Source organism: Hippopotamus amphibius, chromosome 5, assembly GCF_030028045.1.
Source record: "Hippopotamus amphibius kiboko isolate mHipAmp2 chromosome 5, mHipAmp2.hap2, whole genome shotgun sequence".
NCBI lineage: Eukaryota > Metazoa > Chordata > Mammalia > Artiodactyla > Hippopotamidae > Hippopotamus > Hippopotamus amphibius.
In genome coordinates, this window is record NC_080190.1 from 101,641,121 (window position 1) to 101,658,736 (window position 17,616).

Consider the following 17,616-nt stretch of genomic DNA (forward strand, 5'->3'; position numbering starts at 1 on the left):
AATGTGGCACAGACTTAATCACTGAAAAGAGCCATGGCTGTCACTAGGAAGAACTAACTGTATCTGGTATACTTTTGGAGTCCCATCTTCAGAAAAGAAATATTTCCCGTTTCCCAACCACATGCCTTGTTGTAGAAAGAGCAGAGTTACAAGTGATTTCACCGTGCTTCCTCTGAAAGATTATATAGGACACGGGAAGAAAACTGTTTTTCTCTGGTTTGCATTTAAGGTCAGCCAGTATATGTGAAATAAGAAATGAATGTCATATGAAGTGGAATTGACTCAGAATAGTAAAATATATTGCCACATAGGTTTGAGGATGTGGTGCTGAAGGTAAAATTTAAAAGTAGACTTTTAAAGACTGCATGTAATTTTATTGATAACAAGAATTGGAAAGGAGGAAGTGAAGGAGGAAAGGAAAGGCACTAACAATGATTGTCACGTGCCAAGCACTATGCTAAGTACTTTATTTTTTTAATTAATTTATTTGTTTATTTATTTATTATTGGCTGTGTTGGGTCTTCTTTCTCTAGTTGTGGAGAGCGGGGGCTACCCTTCCTTGCGGTGTGAGGGCTTCTTATTGCGGTGACTACTCTTGTTGCAGAGCACAGACTCTATGTGCGAGGGCTTCAGTAGCTGTGGCACACAGGCTCAGTAGTTGTGGCTTCGAGCTCTATAGCACAGGCTCAGTAGCTGTGGTGCACAGGCTTAGTTGCTCCACAGCATGTGGGATCTTCCAGGACCAGGGATCAAACCCACGTCCCCTGCATTGGCAGGCGGATTCTTAACCACCGTGCCACCAGGCAAGTCCCTATGCTAAGTACTTTAAAATGGGTTCTTTTTTGATTCTTACCAAAGGTCTTTTAGGGTTATTATTTATTTACACTTTTCAAGATGGAAAAATTGAAACTCAGGGAAGTTAAAATACCATATCAGGGAACCAATGCACTGTCTACCCAAATTCCAGCTCCAACAATTAAATATATCATCCACATTAGCAAAAACTTTGTCACATAACTATCACAAATGTCTTTATTTCTTATTTACATTTATTTTGAAGAAGAAAAATAATGACATTGTGTAGGAATCCTTAGAGTTCTATTGAACACCTTTCCATTCCACCTGGCTGTGACCACAAGTGTTGGACTGCACCCCACAGGCCTACAAGCCTTGTGATTGCCCAGCCTCAAGACTGAAGGAAGAGCCCCGGAGACAGAGACAGAGACATAAGGGTTTATTGGATGGGGGATCTTACATGCCGGGGGCAAAAGCATCCTGGAGTGACACCCCACTGTGGATGGCAGAAGGCAGGCAGGACAGGGCAGCAGTCTTTGCAGCCAAGGGGAGGGGAAGGTTACCAGTTGTAGATGGAATTGACATCATGTTGGCTTATCTGTTACCAGGGAAACCAGCAGAGGAACATGCCCCTCGCTGCCCCTTTGATAAACTGTCATAGTGGTCGTGTTCTAATCTAAAGATTAGAACAGGCACTAGCTGGGGCCAGGGGCGAGTATGTGGGTATTTGCTGATTCAGCTCTATGATAAGAGGGGAGGTCGGTGGGGGAGGGTGTAGGTGAGGTGGGGACTGGTCTAGCAGGGGATGTACAGAGAGCAAGAGAACAGCCATCTTGAGTGGCCTGATCGTACAGATCATATGTCATTCATGTGAGTGTGACACATGAGGGAAGAAATTCCTGCACCCCTGACTCAAAAGGGGTTTGTGATCCATTTATAAGGTCTTTCAGGAAGACAGAAATGAAAACTACACATAGTTCTGCTACTATATTAATTAATATGTTAATGCAGTCCCTTATTTAGATAAAAAAGAACAATCTGTAGAGGATTTCTATGTGCATTACTGGAAGACTGGAAGTCTTTAGCTCAGAGCCCAGCACCTAATAAGAGGAGCTCAAAAATATTCATGGAAATAAAATGATCTCTGATTATGTGTGTACTTGGCTCTTTGGATAATAAAAAGGAAAGAATAGCTCAGGCTACGTTAGGAACAGGGAGGCTAGGAATTCACAGAAACAGTCAGAAACAGAGAGCTGGCAGAGACCTAGGCAGCTCTGGGGACTAACTTCTCCCTCCTCTCTTTTGGGCTTCAAGATCTTTGCCTGTGGGCTCCCTGTACAGTTTTCCTTCCTTCTCTCTGACTATTAGGCAATTCTCTTTGTAATTTTGAGTCTGGTTTGCAGACTCAAAAGGAGGTCTGCCTGCTCACTGTTATCTCTTTGGGCAGAAACCTTTATTCCAGACCATTTCTTAGTCTAGATTTGAGCTGGGTCCCCACTTCAGTTCAATAAGTGGTCAATGGTGAGAACAACCAAGCATTGTTTTCTGAACAGAGGACAGTGGAGAGACAACTTCAGCTGGAAGGTGCCTTGGCAAGGTGATCATGGCCAGTGCATTAGTCCCTGTGATCTTTCACCTAATGATCTGATTTAAGTTGTGAGAACAGCACAGAGTTTGGCTAACTCTCTGCCCGGGTCATTTCAATACAAGTCTAATGCTTTGCTTCCTGTCCTTGAAGAACAAAGGAAAATTATATGAAGTACTCATTCACAATTCCTTTTAAAAAGGAGCTCATCTGAAATTTAGATGTGCCAGAATTTTAGACACTTAAGGAAGATGTTTGAAAGTGAATTGTTTCTACTTAAAGATTCAATGAGTTGACCCAAAACCGAAGTCATGCTCTACTTACTTTATACAAAAAGTTATTTTTTCAACTAACAAAGCTATTAGAGCTTTATTTTACCTAAGAAGGTAGAAATTTGATACACTGGTAGTGGTAGGTCATATTCTGATGTAGAATAGAAATAGAAATAGCTTTGCCCCAATTGAAAAAGAACGTGCCTTGTAACTGAAACTCTAGGATAATAAACATGCTGGGGAAATGCACAACAGGGGCAAGAGACTCACTGCTTCCTGAAAACAATGAAGATTTCTAACAAAATGCATTTGAAGACATCAGGGATGTGAGTGTATCTTAATAAATGTTTATTTTTTTCAGTTTGGCACATATGCAAATATTCTGTAAAAATGTCTGCCTCTTGTGAAAGATGGAAGTTTACGTACAGTATAAACGCATGGAAACTCTAAATTATGCTTTTTTTTCCCCCTTTTCTTTTTAATTTTTTAAAAACTTCTGGACTTCCCTGTGGTCCAGTGGTTAAGACTCCGTGCTTCCACTGCAGGGGACATGGGTTCAATCCCTGGTTGGGGAACTAAGATACTGCATGCCATGCGGCCCAACCAAAAAATTAAAATAAAATTTAAAAATTTCTGTTGCAATGATTAAAACTTGCCATGTATATTCCACTAAATCCTTTAGAAGGAAGTAATAATAATTAAAGTGTACATCCAAATAAGGAATATTTAGGAATTTCTGAAGAATATAATTTCACTTTGTCATTGAACACAAGTGTTATGTTAAAGGACATTTATGTTGTGTTATTGGTTAAATTGTGTCCCTCCCCCCTCAAAAATAAATATTGGAGTCTTAACCCCAGTACCTCAGAGTGTGACCTTTTATGGAAATTAGGTGGTTACAGACAATTAGTTAAGATGAGGTCATGCTGGAGTAGGGTGGGTCCCTAATCCAATATGACTGATGTCCTTATGAAAAGGGGAAATTTGGGCACAGACACACAGGGGAATACCAAGAGTGTTAGAGTTAGGCTGCCATGAGTCAAGGAACTACCAGAAGCTATGAGAGGGGCCTGGAGCAGATCCTTCCCTAGCGCCTTCAGAGGCCCTTACCTTAATCTTGAACTTCAGCCTCTAGGACTGAGAGACAATAAAGTGTTGCTTAAGTCACTCAGTATATGGTACCGTGTTAACAGAAGCCCTAGCAAACTAATATAGATGGTCAGCTGTTGTTGGTGAGTGGCTTTGGGAATCTCCTTCATTCAAGGAATTCATAAGAATGTTGAGTTCACTGTGGAGGAGCAGAGCTGGACAACACCCCACATGTCTATTAGGATGAGCTAATGTATGTAAAACTGAAAATCTGCCTTTGAAAAAGACATGGGAACACTGGCCTTTTTGGAATTCAAGTTTATAAAAACATGCAAACTGTGTAGCACGTGATTAAAACCAGAATGAACCATGGAAGTGGTAATACTACCAGGGCAGGTGAAGCCTGGCCCCTGAGCTGCCCACAGCACGAAGCTCAAACAGCCATGGAGCAATGGAAGCATCCTGGAGACATTGATATGTGCATGTGTGTGGGTATGTGTGTGTGAGAGAGAGATAGAGAATGCACAGACAGTTCTGTAGTGGGTGGGACAGCCCCAAGCAAGTTCAATGCCCTTTTTGCCCCAGAACATCACAACCTGCGTGAGTTGAAGGAGGTCTGCACTAAGACCACGAGACTATCAAGGCTTAAGCAGAAAGCCCTGGCCAGGCTGACAGTAAGCACCACCAGTGATGTTGTGAGTTCCCAGCCCATTGCAGATTGCAATGGCAGGTCTCCGATTCCGTCGCTGGGAGCAGGAGTGATGGAAACACAGAGAATCAGAAACCTTCAGGGGTGCATCACCTATGGAATTTGCCTGCAAGGAATTTCTGATTTTCTGCTCCATCAGCAGGCAATAATAGTATATTATGCCCAAGGGATAATTTTTGAATAAATGTAGGCACCCATCAGACCTGAGAAAGTATCTTGAAAGAAAGAATCTATTGGCACAGATCAAACTTTCTGCAAGTCTATCAGGTAAGATTGGAGCATCAAAAATTTAAACATTAATGTAAATGTTTCCTGACTTGCATGCAAATCTGGATATAGCAATCTTACTAGTATACATTTAAAGTCAATTTATTGTCTTTTTTTTGGGGGGGGGTGTACACCAAGTTCAATCATCTGTTTTTATACACATATTCCCGTATTCCCTCACTCCCTTGACTCCGCCCCTCGAGTCCCCCCCACCCTCCCCGCCCCAGTCCTCTAAGGCATCTTCCATCCTCGAGTTGGACTCCCTTTGTTATACAACAACTTCCCACTGGCTATCTATTTTACAGCTGGTAGTATATACATGTCTGGGCTACTCTCTCGCTTCGTCTCAGTTTCCCCTTCACCCCCCACCCCCTCCCAAACCTCGAGTTCTCCAGTCCATTCTCTGTATCTGCGTCCTTGATCTTGTCACTGAGTTAATCAGTACCATTTTCAGATTCCGTATATGTGAGTTAGCATAAAATATTTGTCCTTCTCTTTCTGACTTACGTCACTCTGTATGACAGACTGTAGTTCTATCCACCTCATTACATATAGCTCCATCTCATCCCTTTTTATAGCTGAGTAATATTCCATTGTATATATATGCCACATCTTCTTTATCCATTCATTTGTTGATGGGCATTTAGGTTGCTTCCATGTCCTGGCTATTGTAGATAGTGCTGCAATAAACATTATGGTACAAGTTTCTTTTGGGATTATGGTTTTCTTTGGGTATATGCCCAGGAGTGGGATGACTGGATCATATGGTAGTTCTATTTGTAGTTTTTTAAGGAACCTCCAAATTGTTGTCCATAGTGGCTGTACCAACTTACAGTCCCACCAGCAGTGCAGGAGAGTTCCCTTTTCTCCACACCCTCTCCAACATTTGTTGTTTCCAGATTTTGTGATGATGGCCATTCTAATCAGTATGAGGTGATACCTCATTGTGGCTTTGACTTGCATTTCTCTAATGATTAGTGATGTTGAGCATCTTTTCATGTGTTTGTTGGCCATCTGTATGTCTTCTTTGGAGAAATGTCTATTTAGGTCTTCTGCCCATTTGTGGATTGGGTTATTTGCTTTTTTGGTATTAAGCTGCATGAGCTGCTTGTATATTTTGGAGGTTAATCCTTTGTCCATTGTTTCATAGGCAAATATTTTTTCCCATTCTGAGGGTTGCCTTTTAGTCTTGTTTATGGTTTCTTTCGCTGTGCAAAAGCTTTTAAGTTTCATGAGGTCCCATTGGTTTTTTCTTGATTTTATTTCCATGATTCAAGGAGGTGGGTTAAAAAGGATGTTGCTTTGATGGATGTCATAGAGTGTTCTGCCTATGTTTTCCTCTAGGAGTTTTGTAGTGTCTGGCCTTCCATGTAGGTCTTTAATCCATTTGGAGTTTATTTTTGTGTATGGTGTTAGGAAGTGTTCTAATTTCATTCTTTGACATGTTGCTGTCCAGTTTTCCCAGCACCACTTATTGAAGAGGCTGTCTTTTTTCCATTGTATACTCGTGCCTCCCCTGTCAAAGATAAGGTGCCCATATGTGTTTGGGCTTACTTCTGAGTTCTCTATTCTATTCCATTGATCTTCCTTTCTATTTTTGTGCCAGTACCATACTGTCTTGATCACTATGGCCTTGTAGTATAGTTTGAAGTCAAGAAGCCTGATTCCACCAACTCCATTTTGCCTTCTCAAGATTGCTTTGGCTATTCGGGGTCTTTTGCGTTTCCATACAAATCGTAAGATTTCTTGCTCTAGTTCTGTGAAAAATGCCTTTGGTAATTTGATGGGGATTGCCTTGAATCTGTAAATTGCTTTGGGTAGTACAGACATTTTCACGATGTTGATTCTTCCAGTCCAGGAACATGGTATGTCTCTCCATCTGTTTGTGTCGTCTTTGATTTCTTTCATCAATGTCTTAAAGTTTTCTGCATACAGATCTTTTGCCTCCTTAGGCAGGTTTATTCCTAGGTATTTTATTCTTTTGGTTGCAATGGTGAATGGGAGAGCTTCCTTCATTTCTCTTTCTGCTCTTCTGTTATTAGTGTATAGGAATTCAAGAGATTTCTGTGCATTCATTTTGTGTCCTGCTACTTTACTAAACTCATCAATTAGTGCTAGCAGTTTTCTGGTAGAGTCTTTAGGGTTTTCTATATATAATATCATGTCATCTGCAAAGAGTGACAATTTGACTTCTTCTTTTCCATTTTGGATTCCTTTTATTTCTTTTTCTTCTCTGATTGCTGTGGCTAAAACTTCCAAAACTATGTTGAATAATAGTGGTGAGAGTGGACACCCTTGTCTTGTTCCTGTTCTTAGAGGGAATTCTTCCAGTTTTTCCCCATTGAGAACGATGTTGGCTTTTGATTTTTCATATATGGCTTTTATTATGTAGAGGTAATTTCCTTCTATGCCCATTTTCTGGAGAGCTTTTATCATAAATGGATGTTGAACTTTGTCAAAAGCTTTTTCTGCATCTATTGAGATGATCATATGGTTTTTATCCTTCAAGTTGTTGATATGATGTATCACGTTGATTGATTTGCGTATATTGAAGAATCCTTGCATCCCAGGGATAAACCCCACTTGATCATGGTGTATGATTTTTTTAACGTGCTGTTGGAGTCTGTTAGCTAGTATTTTGTTGAGGATTTTTGCATCTATATTCATCAGTGATATTGGTCTGTAGTTTTCTTTTTTTGTGACATCTTTGCCTGGTTTTGGTATCAGGGTGATGGTAGCCTCGTAGAATGAGTTTGGGAGTGTTCCGCCTTCTGCAATATTTTGGAAAAGTTTGAGAAGGAAAGGTGTTAGCTCTTCTCGAAATGTTTCATAGAATTCACCCATGAACCCATCTGGTCCTGGGCTTTTGTGCGTTGGGAGATTTTTAATCACTGCCGCAATTTCTGTACTTCTGATTGATCTGTTCATGGTTTCTATTTCTTCCTGGTTCAGTCTTGGAAGATTGTATTTTTCTAAGAATGTATCCATTTCTTCCAGGTTATCCAATTGATTGGCATAGAGTTGCTTGTAGTAGTCTCTCATGATGTTTTGTATTTGTAAGGTGTCCGTAGTTACTTCTCCTTTTTCATTTCTAATTCTGTTGATTTGCATCTTCTCCCTTTTTTTCTTGATGAGTCTGGCTAATGGTTTATCAATTTTGTTTCTCTTCTCAAAGAACCAGCTTTTAGTTTTATTTATTTTTGCTATGGCTTCCTTCCTTTCTTTTTCATTTATTTCTGCTCTGATCTTTATGATTTCTTTCCTTCTGCTCACTTTGGGGTTTCTTTGTTCTTCTTTCTCTAGTTGTTTGAGGTGTTAGGTTAAGTTGTTTATTCGATCATTTTCTTGTTTCTTAAGGTAGGACTGTATTGCTATACACTTCCCTCTTAGAACTGCTTTTGCTGCGTCCCATAGGTTTTGGGTTGTTGTGTTTTCATTGTCGTTTGTTTCTAGATATTTTTTGATTTCCTCTTTGATTTCTTTAGTGATTCCTTGGTTGTTTAAGAGTGAATTGTTTAGCCTCCATGTGTTTGTATTTTTTGCAGTTTTTGTCCTGTAATTGATATCTAGTCTCATGGCGTTGTGGTCTGAGAAGATGCTTGATATGATTTCAATTTTCTTGAATTTGCCGAGGTTTGATTTGTGACCCAAGATGTGATCTATCCTGGAAAATGTTCCGTGTGCACTTGAGAGGAATGTGTATTCTGTCGTTTTTGGATGGAATGTCCTATAAATATCAATGAAGTCGAGATGGTCTAATGTGTCATTTAAAGCTTGTGTGTCTTTATTGATTTTCTGTTTGGATGATCTGTCCATTGATGTAAGTGGGGTGTTCAAGTCTCCCACTATTATTGTGTTACTGTCGATGTCCCCTTTTATAGCTGTTAGCATTTGCCTTATGTATTGAGGTGCTCCTATGTTGGGGGCATAGATATTTACCATTGTGATATGTTCTTCTTGAATGGATCCCTTGATCATTATGTAGTGTCCTTCCTTGTCTCTTTTAATAGTCTTTACTTTCAAGTCTAATTTGTCTGATATGAGTATTGCTACTCCAGCTTTCTTTTGACTTCCATTTGCATGGAATATCTTTTTCCATCCCTTCACTTTCAGTCTATATGTATCCCTTGGTCTGAAGTGGGTTTCTTGTAGGCAGCATATAGAAGGGTCTTGTTTTTGTATCCATTCAGCCAGTCTGTGTCTTTTGGTTGGAGCATTTAATCCATTTACATTTAAGGTGATTATTGACATGTGTGTTCCAATTACCATTTTCTTAATTGTTTTGGGTTTGTATTTGTAGGTGTCTTCCTTTTCTTGTGTTTCCTACTTAGAGAAGTTCCTTTAGCACTTGTTGTAAGGCTGGTTTGGTGGTGCTGAATTCTCTTCACTTTTGCTTGTCTGGAAAGCTTTTGATTTCTCCCTCAAATCTGAATGAGATTCTTGCTGGGTAGAGTATTCTTGGCTGTAGGTTTCTCTCTTTCAGGACTTTGAGTATATCCTGCCATTCCCTTCTGGCCTGCAGAGTTTCTGTAGAAAGGTCAGCTGTTATCCTTATGGGTTTTCCCTTATATGTTGTTTGTTGCTTTTCTCTTGCTGCTTTTAATATTTTTTCTTTGTGTTGAATTGTCGTTAGTTTGATTAATATGTGTCTTGGTGTATTTCTCCTTGGGTTTATTCTGTATGGGACTCTCTGTGCTTCGTGGACTTGGTTAATTATTTCCTTTCCCATGTTGGGGAAGTTTTCCACTAGAACCTCTTCAAATATTTTCTCAGACCCTTTCTTGTTTTCTTCTTCTTCTGGGATGCCTATAATTCAAATGTTGGTACGCTTAATGTTATCACTGAGGTCTCTGAGACTGTCTTCTATTCTTTTTTCTTTTTCCTGCTCTGTGGCATTTATTTCCCCCATTCTATCTTCCAATTCACTTATTCATTCTTCTGCCTCAGTCATTCTGCTGGTTATAGCATCTAGAGTATTTTTAATTTCAGTTATTTTGTTATCCATTGCTGTTTGTTTTTCTGAGTTCTTACGAACTGTTTCTTGTACTTTCTCTATTTTGTTATCGAGATTTTGTATCATTTTTACTATCATCACTCTAAATTCTTTTTCAGGCATTTTTCCTATTTCCTCCTCATTTATTTGGTCCTGTGGGTTTTTTTCCTGCTCCTTTGCCTGCATGGTGTTTCTTTGTTTCCTCATGGTTGTCCAGACTTTTGGGGTTGCTTGTCCTGGTGATAGAGATGTTTATAGAAGACTGTCCAAGCCTCAGACTAATGTCCAATATTGGATTAAACAATTATTAAGTCTAGGAAACACATACATGTATAAGACACTCAATTACTGAATCCATTAGGACATAAGGCTCTAGAAAGACCTGGCAGAACCCCAGTGTGCTATCAGATATTCAAAGAGAAACCCAGCAGAAATTGACAACTGAAACAGAACAAATCAGAGACAAAAGCAAAAGCAAACAAACAAACAAATAACACCTTATGCATACAAACATGAATCCAGGGAGATTTTGTAAGCTAGGATCAAATATAGAAAAGAGCCAGAGTACCACCAGAGAGAATGGAGATTCTCAGAATGTAATTAGACAACTGTACTAAGAACTAAGATAAAGACAAAAGCCTAATATTAAATACCAAGACAGTGCGTCATCTGGAGAATAGAGCAAGGAGTCTGAGCAGACCGATAGTGTTGCTTATAAGTATGTTAAGATAAAATAAACTTAAAATGGCTGGAAGAAAGGGAAGTAGAAGAGCGTAATGTGGTTGGAAATATGCAAATAAAAAGAAAGGAATAGAAATGTATAAAAGATAGGGATGAAAGGAAAGTATGAGAGATATATTGTCCGTACTACCAAAAACTTAGCTAGATATAGAAGTATATAAAAAGGCAAAAAAAAAAAAAAAAAGAATAAAAAATATCATTAAAAAATTATGTTTTAAAACTTGTAGATCCCTTAGGGCTAAGATCGTATTTAATAAAGAAAAAGAAAAAAAAAAAGAAAAAAAAAAAGAGAGAGAAAGAAAAAAAATCCAGAACTGATCCCAGAATGGACCAGTTCAATAGGAATTGATACTACTATTTCTGTTTCCTTAGCGTCTCAGCTGTAAGTGTCCTTCTCCTTGCCTTGGGTTTTTTTGCATCATTCTGTGACCAGCAGAGTTTCCTTTATTGTTCGTCTGTAAGCGTGGGTGTGTGGGGAGGGAGAGCGTATAATAGTGGCTCCTTCTCCTGGGAGTGAGTAAGCAGTGGCGCACTGTTGTTTCAGTCAGGCTTGGAGGTGCCTGTTGCAGAGAGACGCCTGTGGCTCAGGCGTAAACAGAAAGTCTTAGAGTTGGGCCTCTCTCTGGTTTTTTGTTGTTGTTGCTGTTTTGTTTTTTTTTTTCTCTTGGCAGCCTCCCTGCTGCTGGTGTTCCAAGGGGTTTTAATCTAGCCCCGCCCGAGCACCTGAGGGTGCTTGTTATCCCTGAGCGCCTTAGGTGGCCCACGGGTGTCTCTCCATTGCCTGTTGCAGAGGTGCCCGAAAGAGAGAGAGAGAGAGGCTATGCACGCGGCTCCTCCCCCCCACCGTGAGCCTGCAGCCTCCAGCCGCCATCATGGCCGGGCAGCTCTCAGGGACGGGCACTCCTCTCCGCGGACCTCCTCCCTCCTGTCCTCTTGGTCCGTCACCCTACCGGCAACAATGTTTCTCACCCTGAACCAGCTCTCCGGTTCCCATGCTCCTGCTCCTGGACCCTCCGTTCAGCCGCAGATCAATGTCTCGGTCCGGGAACGCTGAGCTGCGCTGCGGACCCTCCATATGTTTCTCACTCCCTCCCGTCTGCCACAGCTCTGCCGCTTCACCCTCTTTGAGCCGTCGTAGATGCCTCCCTACCGGCTATGCCGGGCTCCCCGCGGTCCTTTCTGGTGTCCAAGGCCGTCTGCTGGTGTTCAGCTGGTTCTCTGTGGGAATGACTGCGTCCTTCCGTGTATTCCCAATGCATCTGTGGAGAGGGATGCACTCCACGTCCCTCTACTTCGCCGCCATCTTTTCCGATCTATTGTCTTTTATACATATATAAAAGTAATTATTTCAAGGACTATGGCTTTAAAAAACAAAAAACACATATTGTAACCTTGTGGCTGCAACAACTATTTTGTACTTGCTCAGCAAATTTACCTGAGAAGCAGGTAAATGAAAACTAAGCAAAAACACTGAAGGTTTGCTCACTGGCACAGTGGAAAAGGCTGTGAAAATGCTTGGGGGTGGCCGGAAAGAGTGCTTCTTGAACATTGCAAGATCGGCTGAAAAAAGTGAACGGAAGAGCCTGTCAGGGCTGACATCTCTATCTCTACACTAAGAAAGGCGTCAGATACCATGTCTTCATACACTCATTCCATTCCACAGTTAATGAACCGTTTATCTGCTGGATGGCCTCCATCGTAGAAGATGCCACAGTGGATGTTCCACAAGCTATACCCAGAAGACTCAGACATCGCACTGGGCTCACAGCATGATCAATCTGTGTTCCGAAGTGATGTGATGGTTGGAGAGAGCATATAATCACCTCTTTGGTGATGCATTTCCAGAAGCCTGGAAAAAAGCCAATGGATTTCTGTGTGGTTGAGTCAATGAATTTTTAATACCTGTAGCTAACATTTATAGAGCACTTACTATGAGCAAGGTATGGTGATAAGAGTTTTACCTAGATTACCTCTTTAAATCCTCAAACCAGCCCTAACATCTCCATAGAATGGATGGGGAAACTGAAGCTCTGGGGGGTTAAGTACCTCACCTCTCATCTCCCAGCAAGCAGTAGCAGAGCTCACACTCTTACCCTCTACCTTACTGTACCTCAGGCAGCAGGTGGAGGCTGATGTGGTCCTCAATAAAGAGAGGGCCTTAGTTTTGTGTGATGGAAAAATAGCCCTTATTATAAGCATGCATACACGAGCGACTATCTCTTGAGCACTTACCAGACTACACTCATGCTCTTTGTACAAACCCCATTTACTTCTGACATTAACCCTCTGATATATATTATCACCATTTTACACATGAAGGAACAGGTTTGAGTCACTATGCAACTTATTCAAGGTCACACGGCCTGAAAAACGTCTCTCAGTTGGACGCTTTAAAGGCTGTCCTTCCTGCTCTAAACTTCTTTCTTTTTGTTTGTTTCTGATACTGTACCTATAAAACCCTAGGGATAACAACGATGGACCTGAAACATTGTTTTCCTCGAAACTGATATTTTTATTTTCATGTCCCAGCAGGCTCAGATAAGCTAGAAAGTGCCCTTGACAGGGGGTAATCTCCCCCAGAGTGGTCAGTAAGTTAAACAAGTAAAAACATCCATCTGAAATGGATTCATTATCTCCTTTTCTGGTTGCCTAAGGGCTCTGTAGACGTTGACACACAAAGGAGAAGAAAGCTTGTTCTTCATTTACCTAGTACACACTTCACAGAATGATCAGGTCACACGTGAATTCTTGGGGCATCCCTAGCCGAAAGAGAGGAAAGTGATGTACGGAGTCATTCACGGCTTTCTGCGAGCGGCAGCCTGGTCTGAGTTGGACTAATACTGGAGACTTTTCATTTTTAGTCGCTTTTGGGGTCTACACCTTCTTGCTAGTCATAGCTGATACTTTTGATTATTTTCTCAGCATGGTGGCAATTTCTTTCACATGGGTTATCTTCCAAAAATCTTTTGTGACAGCTAGTATCATAATCCTCAATTTACAGATGAGGAAAAGGAGATTTAAAGAGATTACATAACTTGCCCCAGTTCATGCTGCTAAGAGTGAAAAAGCCCGGCCTTGAATCCAGACAGTCCAATTCCAGAACCCATTAGATGAACCACAACATTTGCGCCCTTAAACCCCACATGTGTTGGTGCCACAGTCTTAAGGCCCTATCCATCTTTCAAGTGAGATTGTTAATATCTCTTCTGCTTTGTGCGTGTTTTCAACTGACGGGAGAAGTGAATAATAAAACAATGGATAATGTAAAAGGAATTTACGCTTGACCTTTTAAAAAACTGATTAAAATTTACCATTTTAATCATTGTTAAGTAGGCAGTTAGTGGTATTAGGCACGTTCGCGTGGTTGTGTAACCATCACCCACATCCTTCCCCAGAACTCTTTTAATTACATTTGAGTTTAAAATACAGTCATTCATTTATTCAGCAATATCTATGTGAGCTCTAACTGAACCTCTGTGCTGAGCCACGCACTGTACTGGCAAAGCCTGGCCCACTTCACATTCTCAAATTCCCCGCGTGAGGCTAGCCAGTCTAGCTTGGCGAGCTCTGTTCTCGTGTTTGATCCCCTCCGCTCCCCAAAACCCTAGCAGTTTAGAGAAAAGGCAGGGATGGAACTGGGTGGTTGATGGAGTTAAGAGAACAGGTCCTGGGCCATCATCCTTCACACAGGTTTGAATGAATAGCTCATCCTTCCCATAGCTCAGTGGAGGCGTGAACACAAAACTTGTGTTTACATCCGTTTTGTGCTGTGGGATCTTGGATGTATTTCCTAGTCCCTGAGCCCTCAAGCCTCCATTTGTAAAAGAAGATTAATTTTTACTTTATTGTGTTGAGAGCATGAGAGACAATACATGTATGGTAAAAGAGTTAAAAGTAATTAGTTACAAGAAAAATAAATATGCGTGATTTTCCTGCCACTTTTACGGAGAGTGGATCTTGAAACTGGAGGAACTTTCCTTTGCTGGCCTTTAGCATGCTTAAGTGTAATACAGTATCAAGAGATTGATATCTGTGTGTGTGTGCAGATGTGCACACATGTTCACACATGCATTGTGTGTATATGTACATATGAGTGTGTGTGTGTATGTATTCTGAGGGAGAAAGAGGGAAGATGGTGCTAAATTGTCCTAAGTTAGAAACAGAGGAGAAAATGAGGTCCAAGGGAGGCTGCAGGGACAGGGGACTGCAGCCCAGGGAGATGCGGAGTCCTTGAGGATAGAGGCGGCAGTGGGGGGGGGTCTGGGCTGTGAAATTCTAAACAGCATGTGATGTAAAACCTCACTTCTGTTCTCTCTCTAATTTCAGCTTGTGTTGTTCAGCAGTATTTGAATTTTCTCTCTATTTTCGAGGGTGTATACATGGGGGTGGGTAACACGGGAAGAGATGTAATGCAAAGTCCTACTTCATGACTGGCTCCTGAAAGAACCAGGTGGTTCACCAAGAAAGCCATCCATAAATTATCTTGTACATCAGAAACACACATTGCCAGCCACTGTGTGTGTGTGTGTGTGTGTGTGTGTGTTTAACAAAAATTGTTTTGAAATTCTATAAATATGCACAGGTCTTAGACCTGAAAGGCATCATTCCTCCTGCCAGAACTTTCCAAGAGTAGACTTTGGACAACAAAGCATACAGACTTGAAAACTTTTACAAAGGAGAAACTCAGGTGGAGTGAAGGGAGGGAGAGAAAGACAGACTAGTTGAAGAGCCCTATTCTGGGAGGGTATGCTGGTCTCTGCCAAAATAAGCCAGAGTCACTCTTCTAAGAGGAGGTTCGGGAACAGTACCTTCTCTGAAAACATTGGGGACATCCAAACACCAAAGGTGTGTGGAGAAAACCTTCAGATGCCTGGGGCCGCCGGCTTGGACAATAGAAGCCTGCAGTTCCAGTCCCTGTGGAGGTGAGAATACAGGCGGCGGGGACTGCCCTGGGCCCACTCTCTCCACTGGCAACTGCAGGCCCCTGGGGCTGAGGGCTGAGCCTCCTTCCAGGCTAAGACAGTGTAAGACTTTGTAAGACAAGTCCTCAATAGCAGAGCCACCACACTGCTCTGCAGAATGTAACTTCCTCAGATATCCTGGTGATGTAATTCTCCCCCAAATCCCACAGATGGACCATCCGACCCTAGGGTGTCACACATAAAAAGGAAGTGTGATTCCCTATTTGTTAAACACAAACCTTTCATATCAGAGCCTTCAAAGTTCTCTCTTGTTTCAACAAATTGTTAGAAATATTAGATGAAAAGTAATCATGCTACCTTTTGTTGACATATTTAAGCATATTTACCTTCGTTGTCTTATAATGAAGGTAGGGTTTCAGGACAGAAAGAGAATGGAGAAAAAAGGGGGAGAAACGCAAGTTAAATATCTTCTAGATTGTTACCAAGTAGGCTAACGAGATTGCTTAAAGTCTCCACTGACAATATATTGCTAGGGATAACATGAATAGTAATTTTGAAATATTTTCTGATGGACCCTCCTCTACTGGTGAAACCAATTGTCTTTATGTGCATTTTATCTGCTATTATGACTGTGGGGAAGGGTCCTGGTAAATGTTGCTTCCAGATGAAGACAGTACAAGAGTAGCCCTCTCCTACATGAAGAAGGGACAGACTACCTTTCTTATCAGTGTAAAGAGGAAGAGAGAAGGGGAAGTTAGAAAAGAGGTCAAGTACCAATGTCTTTGTACCCCCATACCATCTTTCAGGGTCCAATCTGGGTGATGAGGGGAAAGCAAGGGCCCTAGTACCTAGGTCAGAAGAGGGAGGCTGTCCCTGTGTGATTCTTCCTGTGTGAAAGGGGCTTCCCTTATACTCTGTTTCCTTTTGGAAACAACATTCCCAAGGGCTATAATGGGAGAGTACAGGATGTTGCATTTGGGGCAATGGCGGGAATGAGTTCAGCCATAGACACCGCCGAAGACCAGATGAAAGAGGTGTCAGCAGACACAGACTGAGGCCGGGGCCAGCTTAGGCAGGTCGCTCCATGGCTGAGGCCAGCCAGCACCTAGGGGACTTCTTGTAGATCCAGATCTGCTCCAGTCACCCAGGCATGCCCTCTGTGTGGAATCAGAGATAGGAAACTTTAAAAAGCTGCTTCAACCAGAATAGATTGAGATGCTCTTTGGTGGTAGGTTTGAGTTTTCAACCACCCTGCCACCACTACACAGAACGCTGTGGATGGGTGTGAGCCTGGGGAAGATGAGATGAGCCTTAGTAAATAGCTACATTTTCTTTGCAGACAAAGTGCAGAGTGCATGTCTGAGAGCAGGGCCTCTTCCAACACCCATTCACTCCACTCATTTCAGATCTAGGACAAAGTTCATTCCCCTCAGAAGGCTTTTCCTAATTAATTCCATTCCACTCATGTTTGCCAAGTACCAGCTGTGTATACAGCACTCAGCGGGTGAAGCAAAAACTGCCCTCCAGGGGCTCTCAAGGCTGGAAGGGAGACAGACGTGTCAGGATTGTAGTCCCACGTGGAGGAGGGCACTGGCGTTAGAAGACACAGAATCACAAACTCTCCTGAGTGAGAGATTGGGAGTCGATGTTAAGAGCTGACGGTAGAGCTCGCATCCAAGAACAGGTGAGATTTCATAGTTAGGGATGGAGAGGAGGAACATTCTAGGCCAAGGAATGATTTCTACCAGGGCTCAGAGGCTGGACAGGTAAACTTTTGGCTATTCACAGTTTATTTCTGTAAGGGTTTTCCATATAATTCTTGCATCTGTATTATGTTGCCTTTGCTGCTGTAACAAATCACTACAAACTTAGTGGCTTAAAAGAACAGATTTATTATTTTACCTTTCTAGAGGTCAGAAGTCCAAAGTGAGTCTTGTGGAGCTAAACTCCAGGTGTCAGCAGGGCTGGTTCTCTCTAGAGGGCTCCAGAGGAGAGTCTGTTCCTTGCCTCTTCCAGATTGCAGAGGCCGCCGGCTTCCCTTGCCTGTGGCCACATCACTCCCGTCTCGGCTTCTGTTGTCCCATCTCCTCCCTCTGCTTCTGACCTTCTTGTCTCCCTCTGATAAGACCCCTAGTGATCACAGTGGGCGCATGAGGATAATTCAGGATAATTGCCTCATTTCAAAATCCTTAATGTAATCAGATCTATAAAGTCTCTTTTACCACATAAGGCAACTTATTCAC